The sequence below is a fragment of the Chiloscyllium punctatum genome, chromosome 44 (genome assembly GCF_047496795.1).
Source record: "Chiloscyllium punctatum isolate Juve2018m chromosome 44, sChiPun1.3, whole genome shotgun sequence".
NCBI lineage: Eukaryota > Metazoa > Chordata > Chondrichthyes > Orectolobiformes > Hemiscylliidae > Chiloscyllium > Chiloscyllium punctatum.
The window spans coordinates 21,878,535-21,898,743 of NC_092782.1; the positions used below are offsets into that span (position 1 = coordinate 21,878,535).

Consider the following 20,209-nt stretch of genomic DNA (forward strand, 5'->3'; position numbering starts at 1 on the left):
CTTTTTTACCTCCCATAGCAGCCTGGGATACATTTCATTCGGCACTGGGATTTCTCCCCCTTTATGCCTGTAAAAACATTTAATACCTCCTCCTTATTGATATTAACATATTCCCAAACCTCACCATCTCAACGGAAATCTGCGGCTACAATGTCTTTCTCGTGTCTGAATATAGAAGGGAAGTATTAATTGAAGGCCTCACCTACTTCCTCTGCCTCAATGTACAGATTATCCCTTTGGTTTCCAACAAGTTGCACTCTTTAGCTGGGAATCCTCTGACTCTGATTGTAGTCATAAAATATCTTGTAGCGTTTCCTTAATAGTGTCTGCCAAGGATATTTCATGGCCATTGCTTGCCCTCTCTATACTTGTGAATGGCTTCACCTGATTTTATTGCACTGTATTTTCTTTATCAAACTCACGATATCACTTGATCAGTATTCACTGGACTTGCTTCCTTTGTCATTCCCACTTTATTCACATACTGGCCATGGATCCTCACTGTATCACTTTTAAATACTCCACTTTCCAAATATAGCCCTGACTGCAGGTAGTTCAGCCCAGTCTCTGTTTGCCACGAGACTCACTTATGAGGGGGATAGACAGGAGACTGTGTGGCTGCAGAAGTGACCCCAGGATGGTGTGCTGCCTCCCGGGTACCAGGGTCAAGGGTGCCTCTGAGCGCTTACTGAAAATTCTGAAGAGGAGGGTGAACAGCCAGAGGTTATTGTGCACATCGGTCCACATGACAGAGGTAGACAAAGGGATGGGGTCCTGTGAAATGCATAGTGGGCGTTAGGTAAGAAGTTGAAAAGCAGCACCTCAAGCGTAGTGATCTCCAGATTACTCCCAGTGCCACATGCCAGTGAGGATAGAAATAGAAAGATAGGCCAGATGGATGTGTGGCTGAGGAGCAGGTGTCGGGGCAGGGTTTTTAATTCTTGGATCATTGGGATCGCTTCTGGGCTATAAGTGACCTGTCAATTGGACTTGAACCAGAGGGACATCAGTATCCCTTAGTTGGGGATGGGGTGAGGTTGGCTGACTGGTAATACACGAGGACTTATTGGTAAGGCAGATGAGCTGAGAACATGGATTGTCTCTGGGGCTGGGATATTCCACCCATAACAGAAACATAGCTGAAGATATAGGACATAGTTACAATGCTGGGCAAGGAACAGCTACATTGAAGTCTTCAATACCACCATCTTGTGAGGGTCCTGCTTTCCCCTCTGCTGTACTGGTCCTCACTGAGACAGCACAGGAGGTCCCAGGCATCAATCCTGGTCCATGCTGTATTAGCCATCTCTGTAATATCCTCCAGTCCCGATAATCCTTCCTCTGTTTGGAATCTCCTCTAGTCCACACAATGCTCTCTGTCTCTGTCAGGTTCTCTAATGCCTAACACCCTAATCCCTAAACCTCTCCAGTAGATACTAAATTCCTTCATCCCTGTAAACCCCGACAGTCCTGTCTATCCTTGTAAGCTCCTCCTATCAATACCATCCTCCATGTCAATGTATTTGCCTTTAAACTCTCCAAGCATCCATATCTGGGTAAACTTCTCCAGCTCCTCCAACCCTTCCTTATTTGTGAAAATTTATTCAGTCCATTGAGCTGTCCAGATCTGTGTAATCCATTCCAGACCTGAAATACCTCCCTGTCTTTGTAACTATGTCAGGCTTCTACCTGAGAATCTCGCTATCTGTGAAATCTCCCAAGGAATCCTGACCTTAGGAACCTCCTCCACCTGTTAACATCCTCCATGGCTGTGGATACCATCAAGTTCTATTGTCCCTATCATGGAATTTAGTCTCTACAGTCCTAATGATGCCAATGAACTCTTCCTCTCTCAACCAGACTCAATCTCTGTAAACTCGAGTAGTCCCTACTCCCCTTGCATGTAATCTCCTTCAGTCACTACAAATCTTTTTACCTTTAATGTGCTCCCCTTATCACTACACTATTTATTTCTGTTACCTTTATGAGCTGCCATAATTGTCATTGCGACTCTCACCATTTTCCGTCCCTACGTCCTTCAGTTTCTCTGAAAAGTCCTCCTTATTCTTAAATCTGTCACCTGTTCCAGTCTCCACAACCCTCCCTATCTCTGGAGAAACTATGCAGTTAAAGCTGCTCCAATAACATCAAGTCCTCCTGATCTTTCTAACTCCCTTTAGTTGTGAAACTCTCCCCATCTCTGGAGCAAACTATCCTATAGGGTTGAAAGCCCTCCCTATCTTTGTATGCTCCTCCGATCCCTCGAACTGTCCCAGTCTTTGTAACTTTGTCCTGCACCTTGAAACCTCCTGGTTGCTGAACCCTCTTCAGACACTGCACTTTCTCTATTTCTGTTACTTTCCCCTGCTTTTAGAAATCCCCCTGTCTGAATGATCCTCTGCAGTCTCTGCAGTGTTCCCTATCTCTAACCACCAACTGCTTCCACAACCCTCCCTACATCTTTTACTACTTCCAGTCCCTTCAGCACCTTCTATAGCTGCAAACTCGCCATTTTCCGAGGCTACTCCACTTTCGTACAATGGCTGTCAGAATCTGAAGCCCACACTCTCTCTAATCTGCAAGTCTCTTTATAATCCATTAACATCTGCAGCCACTACTGCTGTCTGTACCTTTCTTCGCTCCTCCAATCTCATTAAGCTGCCCATTCTTGAACTAACTAAAGTGTGTGTATCTTAGTACTGTCCTAAAACTTTTCATGTCTCTGCTAACTGCTTCAGCTCCACCACTATCTCCATAAACATCTACAGCCCTTAAAGCCCTCTCTTTCCGTGTAACCTCTTCCAGTCCTGGCAGCTCTCCAATCTATGGACCCCCTTTAATTTTCGCTTGTTGGGTAATCCCTTGAAATCCCTGCCGATTTCCTGACCTTAGCACCAACCCCAATCTTTGTGACTCTCCAGTTCCCATCAGACTCACTTTCAATGTCAGCTCATCCAATCCCTACATCCATCTGTAACCTCCTTATCCTTCTCCAATTCTTCCTTCTTAATCTATTTAAACCTCACCCTTCCACTCCCCAACCCTCCTGACCACAGGAACCTCTTTCAGTTTGTGTAATTCTCCCCATTTGTGTAACTCTCTCCAACCCAGTAACCTGGCATTCTCCATTGCGTTCCTATCTATGTAGCCTTCAGAACCTGGAAACTGCCTTATAACTGTAAATGTCTTCCATCACTACAACGTTCCATTACTCTGTCAGTATATACAATACACTTCCCCCTGAAACACCCCCGTCTGTGCCTCTCAGACTGCCTGTCTCTCCCTACATCGATCCCTATTCCTATCTCTAGAATCTGATCCAGCTCCCTCTATCTCTGTAAATTCCTCCAATCCCCAAACCCATTTGTCCCACTGACATTCTTGACCAGATGTAACTCTGTTTAACTCAAACATCCTTGAGCCCATGTAAGCCTCCCTATCTCTGTAACTTCTACCCATCCGTTCAACCCCCCTCTACTGAGGAATGACTCCCAGCATTCGCCATAAGGCAGATGGAATGACAGTGAACAGATATGATGGAACCATCATTCCGGAGATGTAGCTGCAGAATGACCATCGCTGGGAAGGGAATATTGAAGGGTTGTTGGGATCTAGGCAGGACAGGCAAAAAGCCAGCAAGTTGTGAAGAAAGGATGAGGTTAATGCATTAATGAGACAGTCATGTGGACTTGAAGATCAAAATTTGGAGTCTATTTGGGAGGAGCTGAGAATAAACAAGCAGAAGTAACCGTTAGCAGGAATTCTTTGTATGCACCAGGCAGTGATGATAATGTCAATATGGTTACGGTCAGGACACTGAATATACTTGCAGCAAGGGCAGTACAGTAACTGTGTGTGACAGTGGCCTTCATCTCGACTGGATACCTAATGAGTATCAGGGATGTAATGGATGGAATCCTGGATTGTATACGAGATGGTTTTCCATCAGATCATATCAAGGAACCATCAACAAAATTGTCTATTGTAGATCAAATGCTGTGTAATAATAAATATCTAATAATCGCATTATAAAGGAGTTTTGTGAGCAGGGACCCATAATGTTATAATGTAGATACTGAGTTGAGATGTAGGAGCAGAATTATGCCATTGGATCCATTGAGGATGCTCTGCCCTTCACTCAGATCATGGCTGACCTGATGATCTTCAAATCTACTTTCCTGCCTTTCCCACAAAACCCTTGTTTCTCTGATTCATTAAAATCTAACCATCTCTGCTGTAAATATTCTTATTGACCCAGCCTCGACAATCCCCTGCAGTCTGGAATTCCCACAGAGTCACTACCTTCTGAGTGAAGACATTCCTCCTCATCTCCATCTTAAATGGGTGAGCCCTTGCTAGGATTTTCTGACCCCTGGTTGCAGATTCTCACACAATTGAAATGAAAGTTAGTGACAAATATAATTATTGCAGGTGAAATAAAAATTGGTTGAGTTGGGGTTAATGAGCAAGGAGCTCCAAGGTTGCAGGAGGTTAATCATCAGTTGGAAAGATGTTCAGCGAAATGGCAAATTATGTTTAACCTGAACAAGTGTGAGATGATGTCAAAGTCAAGAAGAATGTTAGGATACTGAGGGACATTGATATACAGAAGGATCTTGGTGCAAGTCAGTAACTCCCTGACAATGGCAGCAGAAGTGTTTCAGATGGGAAAGAAAGCAAAGGGAAATTGGCCTTAATTGGTCACAACGTTGGGTATAGTGGTTTGCATCTGATGTTGTAATTGTATAAACGTTTGTTTGGCCACATTTGGAGTACTGGGTGCAGTTCTCATCTCTACAAAATAGGAAGGATGTGGAGAGGGTACAAAAGGGGTTATGTTTTTAAGGGTGTGTTCGATGTAAGAGGAATCTAAACAAAGTTGGATTGTTTGTGAGAGTATCGGAGGCTGACAGGCGACCAGGTAGGAATATAATGTTAGGACAGGGATAGATAATGTGGATAGTCAGAATCTCTTTTCCAATGTGTAAGTTTCAAATACTAGAGCGCAGAGGTTTAAGGTGAGAATGAGAAAGAGAAAGTTTAAATGAGGTACGTGAGGCAAGTTTATTTTACAGAGAGTGCAAGTTGCCAAGCGAGGTTATAGAAACAGAAATGTGAGTAAAGTTTTGAAGTAGCATTTAGACAGAAACATGAACGGGCAGAGAATAGAGGGATATGGACCATGTACATACAGATGGGATGAGTTGAGAATAGCATCATGGTGGGCCGAAGGGCCTATTGCTGTACTGTTCTATTTTCTAACTTCCCTGCATTTAACCGATCAAAGCAATTCAGAATCTTGCATGTTTCATTCAGTTTCTCTCTCAGTTTTCTCAACTTCAATGGGTTTATTCTCAATCTACTCCACCTCTTATTATAAAATTCCTCCATTTCTAACATCAGCCGAGTGGACATTCTCATGCCTGTCTCTGATACAAGAATAGCTTTCCTTTGGGCACTCACACTGTTCATAATATTCTAGGTGTAGTCTGACTTGTACCTTGCATCGTTTTAGGAATACCTCCCTATATTTAGACTCCATTCCCTCCGTATTAATTGGCAGCAATTGATTTGCCTTCTCTATTACTCAATGACACTGTGAGCTACTTTTTTTTCAGATTGATAAACAAGAATTCCCACAATCCTTTATGTTTCCAGTCTAAAAACAAATACTATTAGCCTGACAGTAAGTCAGGAGCATACTGAAATGAGTAAGAAACGACATATCAATAAAAAATAACTGGACCCTTGGAAACACATTTTATAAAAGAGAATTTGTTTTTGAGCCTGTTGGATTTTATTTGTTGGTGTGAATATAAATAGCAGAATAGATAAGGGTGTGGGGGGGTGATGGTACAGAGGATATGGTTTATTTGAATTTTCAGAAGCCTTTGTGCAAGCTTCAATACGGGCTAAAGAATACCTTGGTAGGGAATAGGGCCCCTTAAAAGTCAATAATGTCACCAGTGTGTGGAACCAGAGGAGATGGGTGAGATCTTAAACAAAAAAAAAAGTCTTGTCAGTATTTGCTCTGGAGAAAGACATGGAAGCTCGGGAACATTGGGAAATAAATTGCGATGTCTTGGAAATAATCCTCAACAGAGAAGAGAAAGTGCTGGATTCTTAAAACAAGGAAAGATAGATCCTCAGTAGCTCATTAGGTCGATCTGAGAATATTGTGGGAAGTTAGGGAAGAGATTGCAGTATCCCGAACAGAGATATTTATATATTATCAACAGACACAGTGAGGTGTTGGAAGACTGGAGGGCGGCTAAACTTAAGGGTTGCAGGGAAAAGCCAGGAAATTACAGCCCAGTGAGCCCAGTGATGGGGCAGTTATTGGAGGAGATTCTGAGAGAAAGGAGCTATGCATATTTGGAAAGGCAAGGGCTGATTAGAGATAGTCAGCATGTCTTTGTGGGTGGGAAACCATACTTCACAAACCGGATTGACTCTTCGAGGAGCTGGCCAAGAGATAGGTGAAGGCAGTGCAGTCAATGTTGTCCACATGGACTTCAGCAAAGCATTTGACAAGGCTCCAAGGATGTAGAACATCTAGTTAAGAGGAAGAACAACGCTTACATAAGGTTGAGGATGCAAGGACCATTAGAACTCTATAGGGTAATATTGGGGTGACACGATGGCTCAGTGGTTCGCATGGCTGCCTTATAGCACCATGGACCCGATTTCAATTCCAGTCCCGGGTGACTGTGTGGACTTTACACATTCTCCCCATGTCTGCGCGGGGTTCCTCCAGGTGCTCTAGTTTCCAGCCACCATCCAAAGATGTGCAGATTAGGTGAATCAGCCATGGAAAATTACCCATTGTGTTCAGGGATGTGCAGGATTGACACGTTAGTTAGGGTAAATGGAGAATGGGGGAGTGGTTTTGGGCAGGATGTTCTTCAGAGGGTCCGTATGGAGTTGTTGGGTGAAATGGCTTGTCTCCACAATCTGGGGACTCACTGAAGGTAGCCAAGAAGGAACTGAAGAATGGACTTAGGACAGCTAGGATGGGACGTGAAAAAGCTTTAGAACATAGAACATAGAACATAGAACAATACAGCACAGAACAGGCCCTTCGGCCCACGATGTTGTGCCGAACTTCTATCCTAGATTAAGCACCCATCCATGTACCTATCCAAATGCCGCTTAAAGGTCGCCAATGAATCTGACTCTACCACTCCCACGGGCAGCGCATTCCATGCCCCCACCACTCTCTGGGTGAAGAACCCACCCCTGACATCTCCCCTATACCTTCCACCCTTCACCTTAAATTTATGTCCCCTTGTAACACTCTGTTGTACCCGGGGAAAAAGTTTCTGACTGTCTACTCTATCTATTCCTCTGATCATCTTATAAACCTCTATCAAGTCACCCCTCATCCTTCGCCGTTCCAACGAGAAAAGGCCGAGAACTCTCAACCTATCCTCGTACGACCTACTCTCCATTCCAGGCAACATCCTGGTAAATCTTCTCTGCACCCTCTCCAAAGCTTCCACATCTTTCCTAAAGTGAGGCGACCAGAACTGCACACAGTACTCCAAATGTGGCCTAACCAAAGTCCTGTACAGCTGCAACATCACCTCACGACTCTTGAATTCAATCCCTCTGCTAATGAACGATAATACTCCATAGGCCTTCTTACAAACTCTATCCACCTGAGTGGCAACCTTCAAAGATCTATGTACATAGACCCCAAGATCCCTCTGTTCCTCCACCTGACCAAGAACCCTACCATTAACCCTGTATTCCGCATTCTTATTTGTTCTTCCAAAATGGACAACTTCACACTTGGCAGGGTTGAACTCCATCTGCCACTCCTCAGCCCAGCTCTGCATCATATCTAAGTCCCTCTGCAGCCGACAACAGCCCTCCTCACTGTCCACAACCCCACCTATCTTTGTATCATCTGCAAATTTACTGACCCACCCTTCGACTCCCTCATCTAAGTCATTAATAAAAATTACAAACAGCAGAGGACCCAGAACTGATCCCTGCGGAACTCCACTTGTAACTGGACTCCATGCTGAATATTTACCATCTACTACCACTCTCTGACTTCGACCGGTTAGCCAGTTTTCTATCCAATTGGCCAAATTTCCCTCTATCCCATGCCTCCTGACTTTCCGCATAAGCCTACCATGGGGAACCTTATCAAATGCCTTACTAAAATCCATGTACACTACATCCACTGCTCTACCCTCATCCACATGCTTGGTCACCTCCTCGAAGAATTCAATAAGACTTGTAAGGCAAGACCTACCCTTCACAAATCCGTGCTGGCTGTCCCTAATCAAGCAGTGCCGTTCCAGATATTCGTAAATCCTATCCCTCAGTACCCTTTCCATTACTTTGTTGGGAAGGATTAAGGAAAACTGTAAGGTATTCTCCATTTATGTGAGGAACAAGAGGATGGTCAGCGTGAGGGTATGGCCGGTCAGGGATAGTGGAGGGAACTTGTGCCTGGAGTCACAGGAGGTAGGGGACGTCCTTAATGCACACTATGCTTCAGTATTCTCTACTGAGAGAGACCTTGTCGTTTGTGAGGACGGCGTGAAAAGGACTGATATATGTGAACAGGTTGATGTTAAGAAGGAGGATGTGCTGAGAATTGTGTAAAACATAAAGATAGATAAGTCTGTTGGCCCCGACGAGATATGACCAAAGTTACTGCAAGAAGTGAGGGAAGGGATTGCTGCGCCTTTGGCGATGACCTTTGCACCCACACTAGGAGACAGGGCTTGAAGAAGGGCTTATGCCCGAAACGTCGATTCTCCTGCTGCTCGGATACTGCCTGGCCTGCTGTGTTTTTCCAGCACCACACTTTTCAATTTTGCACCCACACTGTCCACCGAAGTAGTACCAGATGATTGGAGGGCGGCAAATGTTACTCCCTTGTTCAAGAAAGGGAATAGGGATAATCCTGGGAATTACAGACCTCACTTTCTTCTGTCTGTGGTATGCAAATTATTGGAGAGGACTCTGAGAGAGCAGATTTATGACTTGGTAGAAAACCATAGTTTGATTAAAGATAGTCAGCGTGGCTTTGTAAGGGACAGGTCATGCCTCACAAATCTTATTGAATCCTTCGAGAATGTGACAAAACGCATTTATGGCTCATTCAGAAAATACAGAGGCATGGGATACAGGAAACTTGTCTGTCTGGATATGGAATTCGTAGCTCATAGAAGACAGAGGGTGATGATAGATGGGAAGCATTCAGCATGGAGCTTGGTGACCAGTGGTGTTCTGCAGTGGTGTTGGAGGAACTCTGCTCTTTGTTTTTTTTATAAGCTACTTGGATGTGGTTGTGGAAGAATGGGTTAGTAATTTTGCCAATGACGTGGAGGTTGGTGGAATGCTGGATAGTGTGGACGTCTGTTGTAGTTTGCAGCAGGATATTGTCAGGATGCGGAGCTGGGCTGAGAAGTAGCAGATGGAGTTTAATCTGGAAAAGTGTGAAATGATTCATTTTGGAAGGTCGAACTTGAATGCAGAATACAGGGTTAAAGGCCGAATACTTGGTAGTGTTGTGGAACAGAAAGATCTTGGGTTCCACGTCCATCGATCCCTCAAAGTTATCACCTAAGCTGATAGACTTGTTGAGAAGGAATATATTGTGTTGCCTTTCAATTGCTGGGGGATTGGGTTTTCAAGCCGTGAGGTTATGCTGCATCTCTATAGAGCCATGGTTAGACCCCACTTGGAATATTGTGTTCAGTTCTGATCCCCTCATTACAGGAAGGCAGTTGAAGCTTTAGGGACGGTAAATTGGAGATTTACCAGAATGCTGCCTGTGCTGGAGAGCATGTCTTATGAAGAAAGGTTCAAGGAGGTATGCCTTTTGTCATTGAAGTGAAGAAGGGTGGGGGGGGGCGACTTGATAGAGGTGAACAAGAAGATGTGAGACATAGATAGAGTGAGTAGTGAGAGACTTCTTTATACCATGGCATAAATGGCTTTTGGCAGTGGGCATAAATAATTTTAAGGTGATTGGTGGATGAGTAAGGAGAATTTCAGAGATAGGTTATTTACAGAGTGTTGCGTGGTTGGAATGCACTGCCAGCGGTGGTAGGAGAGTCAGATGCATGAGGAATATTTAATAGACTCTTGGGTAGGCACATGGATGGCAGTAAAATGAAGGTTTGTTTAATCTTACAGACGGATAAAAGGTTGGCATGGCATAAAGGCCGAAGGGTCTTGAACTGTACTGTTCTGTGTTCTCTGTTCCATGTGGTAAACTGGGTAATAAGCCTAGATCATTGTAAAATGATATGGAATTCAGGAGGAGCGAGGGGACTGTATGCAAAATTGGCTTGATGGTAGGAGACAGAGGGTGGTGGGAGACATGTTGTTTTTCTGACTGGAGGCATGTGACCAGCAGTGCAGTGGGTCCACTATTGTTTGTCATTTGGATAAATGGTTTGGATGGGAGTATTGGTTTCCTGGTAAGTAAGTTTTTTGGGTGACACTGGAATTGGTGGTAAAGTGGACAGTGAAGAAGGTTATCTATGATACAACAGGATGAACAGTACTGCTCGGTTAGTGGGCTGAAGAATAGCAGATGGAGTTTAATTAAATAAATGTGAAGTGTTCCATTTTGGTGAAACAAACCAGCACGGGCCTTGTACAGTTAATGTTTGGGCCCTGGGTAGTGTTGTCAATCAGTAACCCAGGGCTGCAGGTACACAGTTCCTTGAGAGTGGCGACACTGGTTGACAGGTTGTTGAAGCATGTGTTTGGGATGGTTACCTTCATAGAGCAAAGCATTGTGAGTAGGAGTTGGGATGTCATGTTGTGGCTGTACAAGACATTGGTGTGGCCTCCATAAAAGCATTGTTGATCAGTCGGAAGAACTCATCAGGTTTACTTAGCTGTTTTAGAGAAGAACATCTGACATTCTAACCAGGTCTGGCCTACATGTGAATCCAGACCCACAGCAATATGGCTGACTCTCATCTGCCCTTTGGGTAATTAGCAGTGGGGCAAAGAATGCTGGTCCAATCAGTGTCACCCTCATCCATTGAATGAATAAATAAAAATACATGTGTGTCTCCCTGCCTCTACAAACCCCTCCAGCTGCAGCAATCCGTACTGGCTTTGTAACACCATTCAGGCCCGGGCCACTCTCTGTAACACTCTCACCACCTCCAGCACCTTCGGCTCTCCCTCTTCTTATCGTGTCATTAAACCCTGACAAAGATTCCTCTTCCCATTGCCCTCCTCCTGCTAGCAGACCCTTTGCAACCCTTTAACACTTACTGCTTAAACTCTCTCTCATTTCAGGATTTTATGTACTTTGTGGTAATCATCTAAGCCTCATAATCTGATATGATCCATTTTGTCCTGAGTGAGGGATGGGTGGGAATTTCTTGCTGAGAATTTGTCTGTTTCAATGGAACGTCCTTTTTTTTTTGAGTGATTTACACTGTTCCTCCAAATGATTTCCACTGTTCATTCACAGACACGTTTCAGTCTGTTTAGCCTGTTTACCTTGGTCAGTTCTCCTCTCAAACCCATGTAATTGGCTGTTTTTGTTTCTTGTCCTTTCTGTGATTCACTTTAAAACTATATATTTCCTTTAAACTGCACTTTACACAATTTCCCAGAGGATCTCCCCAGGTGACATTACTCACTAAGTTTCATGACACAACGGTCGCTCTGAGGTAGTTACGTCCCTTGCCAGTTGCACAATGTGTTATTCAAAGAAACACTGAGAAAAATACTACAATCTCCTCTTCGAATATCACTCTTGTCAGTGTGGTTGTCAAGATTATATGAATATTGAAGTTTCACTAAATTATCACAATGCCTTTATTAAGAATTCCAATGAGTTCCTCTTTAAAGCAATGATGAGCAATGGAATGTTGTTCAGTGGCTTAAACTGTTCTGCTGCTTGTGTCTTTGGCAAGTAGTAGCCAGAATTTACATGCAGACTGACTCTACTTCATGATCTGAGACTAAATGCTTTCTCTGTCATGCCTTTGTTATCTATTATTGTTAGCGTTGTCCATTTTGCCTGAGTTTCCGCAAGGTTAAACCATTGAATATTTATGTTCCAACTGTTGTTCGTCCTGTAACCACGTCTCCCTCGTGTCTAAATCTCTTTTATCTCTGTGTCACAAATCAGTCTACCTTGCTGCAGAGACTTTGTCCATTCCAAAAAAAACATAATTTACTCTTTCCCACAATTTCCTGTCACAAATCGATTCACTGATGTTCAGTTTTAGTAAAAATTTGTCCCATCCTTTTCCTTTCTGCTTGTCTTCAGCCACATCCCCATGCTGTTCACATGTGTCATCTTTTCTATTTGGATTTGCAAAGCTCCTTTCATCTGAACCCTCTGTCAGTTTAATGCCCTGTCCATAAACCTACCGACATAATAGGCCAGGACACTGTTCCCAGCTCAGTTCCAGTGGGACCCCATCCTAATGGATTTTTTTATTATAAATCAGGTATGGGATGTGGGTGTCTCTGGCTGACTAGCCTTTCTTGCCCACTCCTAGCTGCCCTTAAGCTGAGTAGCTTGCTCGGCCATTTCAGAGGGTAATTGGGAGGTAAACACTTTGCTGTGGCTATGTTGTGCAGACCACGTGAGGATGGGCAGATGTTCTTTTCTGAATGATAAGTATTTGGATTTATTGTACATCAGTAATGGTATTTATAGATTGTCAATTACTATTTTTAAAATAATTTATTTCAAATTCCACCATTTCAGATGATGTGGTTCAAACCTGTCTCTCCTGAACATTAGCTGAGGTTTGGGATACATGTTTTAGCAACAATATCACTAGTCCATTACTTTGTCTGCTCACAGGCTATTTATCCCTGATCACTGTTACCAGTGTATCATGAAGCTAAACCTGTTTTTCCTTCATGATTGTTTGATCCTGATGCCTTCCTGCACTCTGGTGATATCACTCAGTCTCTCTCTCTATGTGGTATCCCTCACTGTGTTTGTCTAATTGCTGTGTCTGTCAGCGTCTCTCACTCTTGCAGCTACTCCAGATCCTGAGCCAGCAGAATTCTGTACTCCAGAGAGACGCAGCAACACAGGCTAGGGATGGAGACTGGGATTTTCCAGATCTCTGTGGGGCACAGTACAATTCTCCATGTGTAACCCTCACTTCATCAGTCTAAGTTCCCATTCTGTCTATTTCACTGTCTCCTGTAGGTACTCAGGAAGTTCCTGACTCAATAGACTTCCCAGCTGCTGGGTGTCTCATCCATCACCACATTGCAGATGGTTGGTCAGCCAGAGAGACAAAGTGCAGGGAGATCTGGAGCCTTCAATAAACCCTGCACTGAAGTAAGATCACTCACCGTGCACAGAGCAGAAAGCAGTGAAAGGGCTCCAAACATCGGCTAACAGTGCTGGAGCGGAAGCAGTGTATAGACACACCCCAGGCTCAATCACCACGTCTACTGTAAGTTTTGTTGTTCTGAGACAGTATGGGGACTGTCACAGTTATCAATCCAGGCCTGTGATGTTTTAGTGAGCACCAGGACAACAGAGGTGAAAGCAGGCTTCCCATGAGTGAGTGGGAATGCTGCCTGGGATCTTTCTGTTCGGTGTTCCCCCTCCAACACTGTACATATACCATGTCTCGTGGACCAGTGTCTTCAATAATTTGTAACTCCTATAACAGTGCCTGTCCCTGTAACCTCCTCCCTTCCCTACAGTCCCTCCCCATATTTGAAATGTACTGCATTTCAAACTATTATCCCAATCTCTGTAACTTTCTTCAGTGTCTATACTGTGCCTTTTCTCTATAGTCTCCTCCTCCAATAACTAGAGACAGAGGCATGCAGCATGGAAACGGATCCTTCCATCCAACTAGTCCATGCTGACCACTGTTCATGAACGAGTCGCATTTGCATGTGTTTGGTCCATATCCCGTCAAACCTTCTCTTCTCCATGTATCTGCCCAAATGTCTTTTCCATTTTGTAATTTTACTTTTCTCTACCCCTTCCCCAGACGCTCATTCCATACATGCACCATTCTCTGTGTGGAAATGTTCTCCTCTGATCGCTTTTCAGTATTTCCACTCTCACCTCATATTTCTGCCCTCTCGTTATGGATTCCCCTACCCTGAACTAGACACTTTCACTATTCACATAACGTATACCCCTCATGGTTTTATAAACCTTTATAAGGTCACCCCTCAGCCACCTCCGTCCAAGGAAAATACACATATCTCTGCTACAGTCCCCGCTGCGACTTTGCTACAATGTTGTAGGATACACTTGTTCAGGACCTCGGGCGTTCTCTAGCTTTGTGTTCTAAGATCTCCGGCAATGCCTCTTCTGTAATGGGGACTCTTTCCAAGACATCATTGTTTCTCTCCCTTTGTTTCCTAGTCTTTGTCCACAATATGTTCTGACATGAACTATTAATTTCAGGTCGTGCCCATCTCATGGATGGCCTTCTTGATCTTTGAGGGGCCCAATTGTCTCTCTAGTTGCTTTTTTGTACTTATATGCTATAGAATCTCTTTGGATTCTCCTTAACCCTATCTGCCAAAACTATCTCATCGCCCTGTTTTGCTTTCCAGCTTCTCCAGCCTCTCTGTTTCTTCAAAACCTACAGTATCAGTAATATCTTTGTCAATCTTTGCTCCATTTGCAGTTTCAGGAAATGCTTCCTGAAGCAGGAGGATCAGAATTCTACACAGTACTCCAACTGGAGACCCAGCAATGTCTGGTACAGCCATATCATGATGTACCAACTCAGGTACTCAATGCTCTGACCCGTGAGAGCAAGTGTGCCTAATGCTGTTTTCCCCGCCCTGTCCACCTGTGATGCCACTTGCAAGGAACAATGTAACTGCACCCCTTGGTCTCTTTCTGTTAGACAACACTGTCCAGGGCCCTGCCATTAACTGTGTTAGTCTTTCCTGGTTTATCTTAACAAAATCCAACACCTGAATTCAACACCCATCTTTCATTTCTTGACCTACTGGCTCAGCTGATTAAGATCACCTTTGATAACTGTATTCACTGCCAACTATAACATGTATTTTACTATCCACAAACTTATAATCAAGAATTAATATATTCTTGTTTATGTCAATAATACACATGCGTGAATCCTGCACCGATCCTTATGGCACACCGCTGGTCAGAGGCCCCCAGTCTGCACAACAACCCTCTCCCACCACCCTCTGTCTCCTACTGTCAAACCTATTTTGTGTCCGTTTGTCTTGATCTCCCTGATCCCATGTGATCTAACCTTGCTAACCAGTGCACCAGGCTCAACCCGGTCAAAGGCCTTACTGAATTCAGGATAGACAACGTCTACTGCTCTGTCTTCATCTATCTCCTTGGTCACCTCTTCAACAAACTCTATCAAGTTTGAGAGACACTCCTTTGTATGTACAAAACGGTGATGACTATCCTTAATCAACCGTTGCCTTTCCAAATGCATGTAACTCCTGTCCCACGGAATCGCTTCCAACAACATTCGCACCACTGACATCAAGCTAATTGGTGTTTATATCCCTGGGTTTCCCCGCATCCTTTCCTAAATACTGGCACAACATTAGGCAACCTCCAGGCTCCCAGCTCACTACCTGTGGCTGTCAGTGATAGAAATATCTTTGTAAGTTCCTTCCCTAACTTACCCCAATGTCCTGGGAAGTACTTGATTAGTTCCCAGGGAGTTGTCTAATTTTAATGCGTTTTAAAACCTTCAGCACCTCCTGTTTTCCAATGTAGGCTCTTTTGAATACATCACTGTTCATCTCCCTTCTTCCCCAGTGTTTTTACCACCGTAAGTTCTGACTTGAAATTTTTGTTTCGAATCTCACCCATTTCCTGTGGGTTCATGGATGGCTTCATTGATCTTTAAGGGGTCACATTTTGTCTCGAGTTAATCTTCTGTTGTTAATATACTTGTAGAATCTCTTTGGATTTTCCTGAACCTTCTCTGCCAAAGCTCTGTCAATTCCCCTTTAGGCCCTCATGGTTTCCCTCTTTAGAATATTACTACACCCACAATGATCTTCAAGGGATTGACTTAATCCAGCTGGCTATATAGGACATGTGCCCCCCTTTGTCTTGACCAGAACCTCAAATCATCCAGTGTTTCCCACTTGTGTTCAGCATTGTCCTTCACACTAACAGGAATATGCTGCCCCTGAAATCTTAATTTATTTCTCTTTTGAAAGAAACCCACTTGCCCGACATCCCTTTAATTTCAAATAACCGCCCTGAACCAACTTTTGGAAGGTCTTGCCTAATAACTTCTGGACTAGGGCAAATCCAGTTTTTATATTTGACTTGTGGACCAGGCCTGTCTTTTTCCATCACTATTTTCAAACTAATGGAATTGTGGTGACTTTGCCAAAGTGCTACCCCACAAACACTTCAGCCCCTTTCTCTCCCTTGTTTCGCGAAGGGAGGTCAGGTTTCATTCCTTTCTCCAGTTGGACCAGTTACATACCGACTGAGACAGCTTTCTTAAACACACTGAACAAATTCCTCCTATCCAAGCTGTGAACATTATGGCAGTTCCAGTCTAGGTTTCGAAAGTTAAAATCCCCGACCATTACAACCCGATCATTCTTACAGATATCTGAGATCTTCGATGTATTTGCTGCTCAATTTCCCGCTGACTACTGTGGGCCTGTAGTCCGTCATATCAAACTGATCATCCAGCCATACTTCTCAGTTCTACTAACACAGCTTCACTGGGCGATCCCCGGGAATATCCTCTCTAAGCGCTGCAGTGAAGTTTTCACTGATCAAAAACACCAATCCCCCTCCTATCTTGCCTCCCCTTCTATCCTTCCTGTAGCATCTGTCCCAGGAACATTGAGCTGCCAGTCCTGCCCCTCCCTCAGCTGTGTTTCTGTAATTCCTGTGATATCCCTGTCCCATGCTCCCACCCATGCCATGCGTTCATCTGTATAACCTGTTAGGCCTTTTACATCAAAGTAAATGCAGCTTAATTCATCAGTTTTCCCTTATTGCCTGCTGTGCTCTTGCCTGGCTTGTCGATTGAAATGACTGTCTTGAAATTCTATCCCAGCCTCAACCTTCAGACTGCAGCCTGACATCATCCCCTTCACTGTGGACAACACCCTCACCTTTCATGCCATCTGCAAACCTGCTAATGATACCTTCTGCTTTCACATCCAACGTATTAATGTACATAATGAACAGCGATGGTTCCTGCACAGATCCCTGTGGTACATCTGCCGGGCAAAGGCTTTCAGTCACAAAATCAACCTTCCAACAATTTTGGATCCATTTTGCCAACTTGCCTTGGATCCCATGGTCTCTTCCCTTTTGGACCAGCCTTCCACGTGGGACCTGGTCAAAGGCCTTAATGAATTCCATGTAAACCACAACATCTGCACACCCTCATCAATATCTTCAATCGTAATTTCAAAGAAATCTCAGCTGATTTCATCAGACATTATCTTTCTCTTCCAAATCTATGCCGACTATCACTAATCAATCCCTGCCTTTCTAGTTATTGATTCAACCTGTCCCTCAGAATTGTACCCAATTTCCCTCCCCCTGCTGTCAGACTATCTGCACTGTAATTACCTGGCCTATCCCTCCTGCCCTTCTTGAACAATGGAACCACATTAGCGATCCTCCAGTCATTCGGCACTTCACCCGTGGCCAGCAAAGTATTAAATATATCCACCAGGGTCCCAGCAATCTCCTCCCTTACCTCGCAAAGCAGCCATTGGACACTGGGGGTTTCTCCACCTTTATGCCTGTGAAAATATTTAATACCTCCTCCTTATTGATCTTAACATGTTCTGGAACCTTTCCAGAACATGCCTTTCTCCTGTGTGAATACAGATGGGAAGTATTCATTGAAGACCTCACCTGCTTCCTCTGGATCCATGCACAGATTGTCCCTTTGGTTTCTCACAGGCCTTGCTCTTTCCTCAGTAACACTCTGACTCTCCCGAGGCTGATAAAATACCTGTGGCTTTTCCGCAATCGTATCTGCCAAATATATTTCATGACCACTGTTTATCCCTCATTTTCCACAATCCCTTGCCCTCTCTATACTTGTGAAGGGCTTCACCTGATTTTATTGCACTGTATTTTCTCTATCAAACTCACGATATCACTTGATCAGTATTCGCTGGACTTGCTGCCTTTACTATTCACTCTTCAAGGGGCATACTGGCCCTGCGTTGTCACTGCATCACTTTAAAATACTCCCCTTTCCTAATATTGACCCAACTGCAGGGAGTTCCTCCCTGTCTCTGTTTGCCAGATCCTCTCTAATGATCGCAATACTGATAGGAGACTCAGTTGTGAGGGGGACAGACAGGAGACTGTGTGGCTGGAGAAGAGACCCCAGGAAGGTGTGCTGCCTCCCCGGTACCAGAGTCAAGGATGTCTGAATATTCTGAAGGGGAGAGTGAACAGCCAGAGGTCATTGTGCACATCGGTCCACATGACAGAGGTAGACAAAGGGATGGGTCCTGTGAAATGATTATCCGGCATTAGGTAAGAAGTTAAAAAGCAGGATTTTGAGGGTTGTGATCTCCAGATTACTCCCAGTGCCACGTGCCAGTGAGGATAGAAATAGAAAAATAGACCGGCTGGATGTGTGGCTGAGGAGCTGGTGTAGCGGGCAGAGTTTTCAGTTCTTGGGTCATTGGGATCTCTTCTGGGGTAGAGGTGACCTGTACAAAGAGGATGGTTTGCACTTGAAGCAGAGGGGCATCAATATCCCAGGAAGGGGATTTTCTCATGTTACCTAGGAGGATTTAAACTAGTTTGGCAGGGAGTTGTGACTCTGAGTAAGAGAGGGACCAGTGAAAAGTCAGGGGAAATACATCAGCCATCAAGAGCAAGTTACCTATCCAGGGACATAGTCGAGGGAGGGAAAAGACTTCTGGTTTAAAGGGTATTTTTTTTCAACACACGAGGCGTGACTGTTAAGGCAGATGAGCTCAGAGCATGGATTAGCTCTGGGAACTGGGATATTATAGCCATAACAGAAATATGGCTGAGAGAAGGGCAGGACTGGCAGCTCAGTGTTCCAGGATACAGAAACTATAGTCGTGACAGAAGGACAAGTAAGTGAGGAGGGGGAGTTGTCCTTTTGATTAGGAAGGACATAACAACAGTGCTTCGAGACAATACTGTTAAGCAGTCATCAAATGAGGCCATATATTTAAAAGTTAGAAACAAAAAGGGGATGGTCAGTCTACTGGGAGCGTGTTCTAGACCCTCAAATAGCCAGCGGGTAGGAGATGAGCAAATGTGTATTGAGTTTGTAGGTACCCATAAAAATATTAGAATAGTATTGGTTGGAGATTTTAACTCCCCCTGGATTGACTGGGTCACCCAGAGTGTAAAAGGTCCGTACTGGGTGGAATTTGTAAAACGTGTTCAAGAAAGATTCCTAAATTAAGACATTACACAGACACTATGCTACACAGACGGATGCAACACGAGACCCCTCCTCAGAAAACGAGGTCAGGCAAGTGACTGAAGTGTCAGTCGAAGAGCACATTGCGTCCAGTGACCGCAACTGGCTTTGTTTTAACATAGTTATGGAAAAGATCAGACAGGTCCACAGATTTAGGTCTTAAAAGGGCCAATATTGGGGCCATTCAGCAGGATCTTGCAGGGGTTGATTGGGTGAAGGTAAAAATCACACAACACCAGACTATAGTCCAGATGGTTTACAGAGGAACCTCGATTATCTGAACGAGATGGTCGGGCACTATTTCATTCGGATAATTGATTATTCGGTTAAGCGATTCAATGCCTTTCCTCTGGGGCTTGGATTTTTCAGTCCAGTCTGCTCCTTGTTCAGGTGACTAGGCAGCAGCAAGCCATGAGCGAGCCCCCACACCCTGCCAGATGCCAAAAACACACCCCATTTGCCTCCAAACCCATCCAACACCGCCCCCACCTGCCCCTCAACCTCACCCCCCCCCACCTGCCCCAAACCAACCCAACAGCGACCCCTGCCCCCAAAACTTTCCAACACCACCCGCCGCCTGCCCCACCTCCCAAACATGTTCGACATCACCCTCAACCCATCCCCAAACCCGTCCAACACCGACCTCCGCCACCACACCCACCATCCAATCCATGCCCACGCCTGTGCCCCTGGCCTCCCTGCCCCGTCATCCCCTCCCCTTTCTGGGCAGCTGGAGTGGACACCAACAGGAAGACAGTGGCTGCCTTTGGTGGTTCAGTCTCCAAATAGCA

General features: G+C 44.6%; 1 long non-coding RNA gene across 3 annotated transcripts in view; it reads left to right on the forward strand.

Moving 5' to 3' along the window:
- Positions 1-20,209, forward strand: part of LOC140466798 (uncharacterized) — an 80,973-nt gene that overhangs the window by 45,639 nt on the left and 15,125 nt on the right. The window contains exon 6 of one of the 3 annotated variants that reach the window (XR_011955279.1): positions 13,178-13,430. The exons of 1 other annotated variant lie outside the window; for it this stretch is intronic. This is a non-coding gene — a long non-coding RNA (uncharacterized lncRNA). Of the gene's footprint in view, positions 1-13,177; positions 19,865-20,209 lie in introns of those variants that run through there. One more of the 3 variants, XR_011955280.1, reaches the window with a different exon arrangement.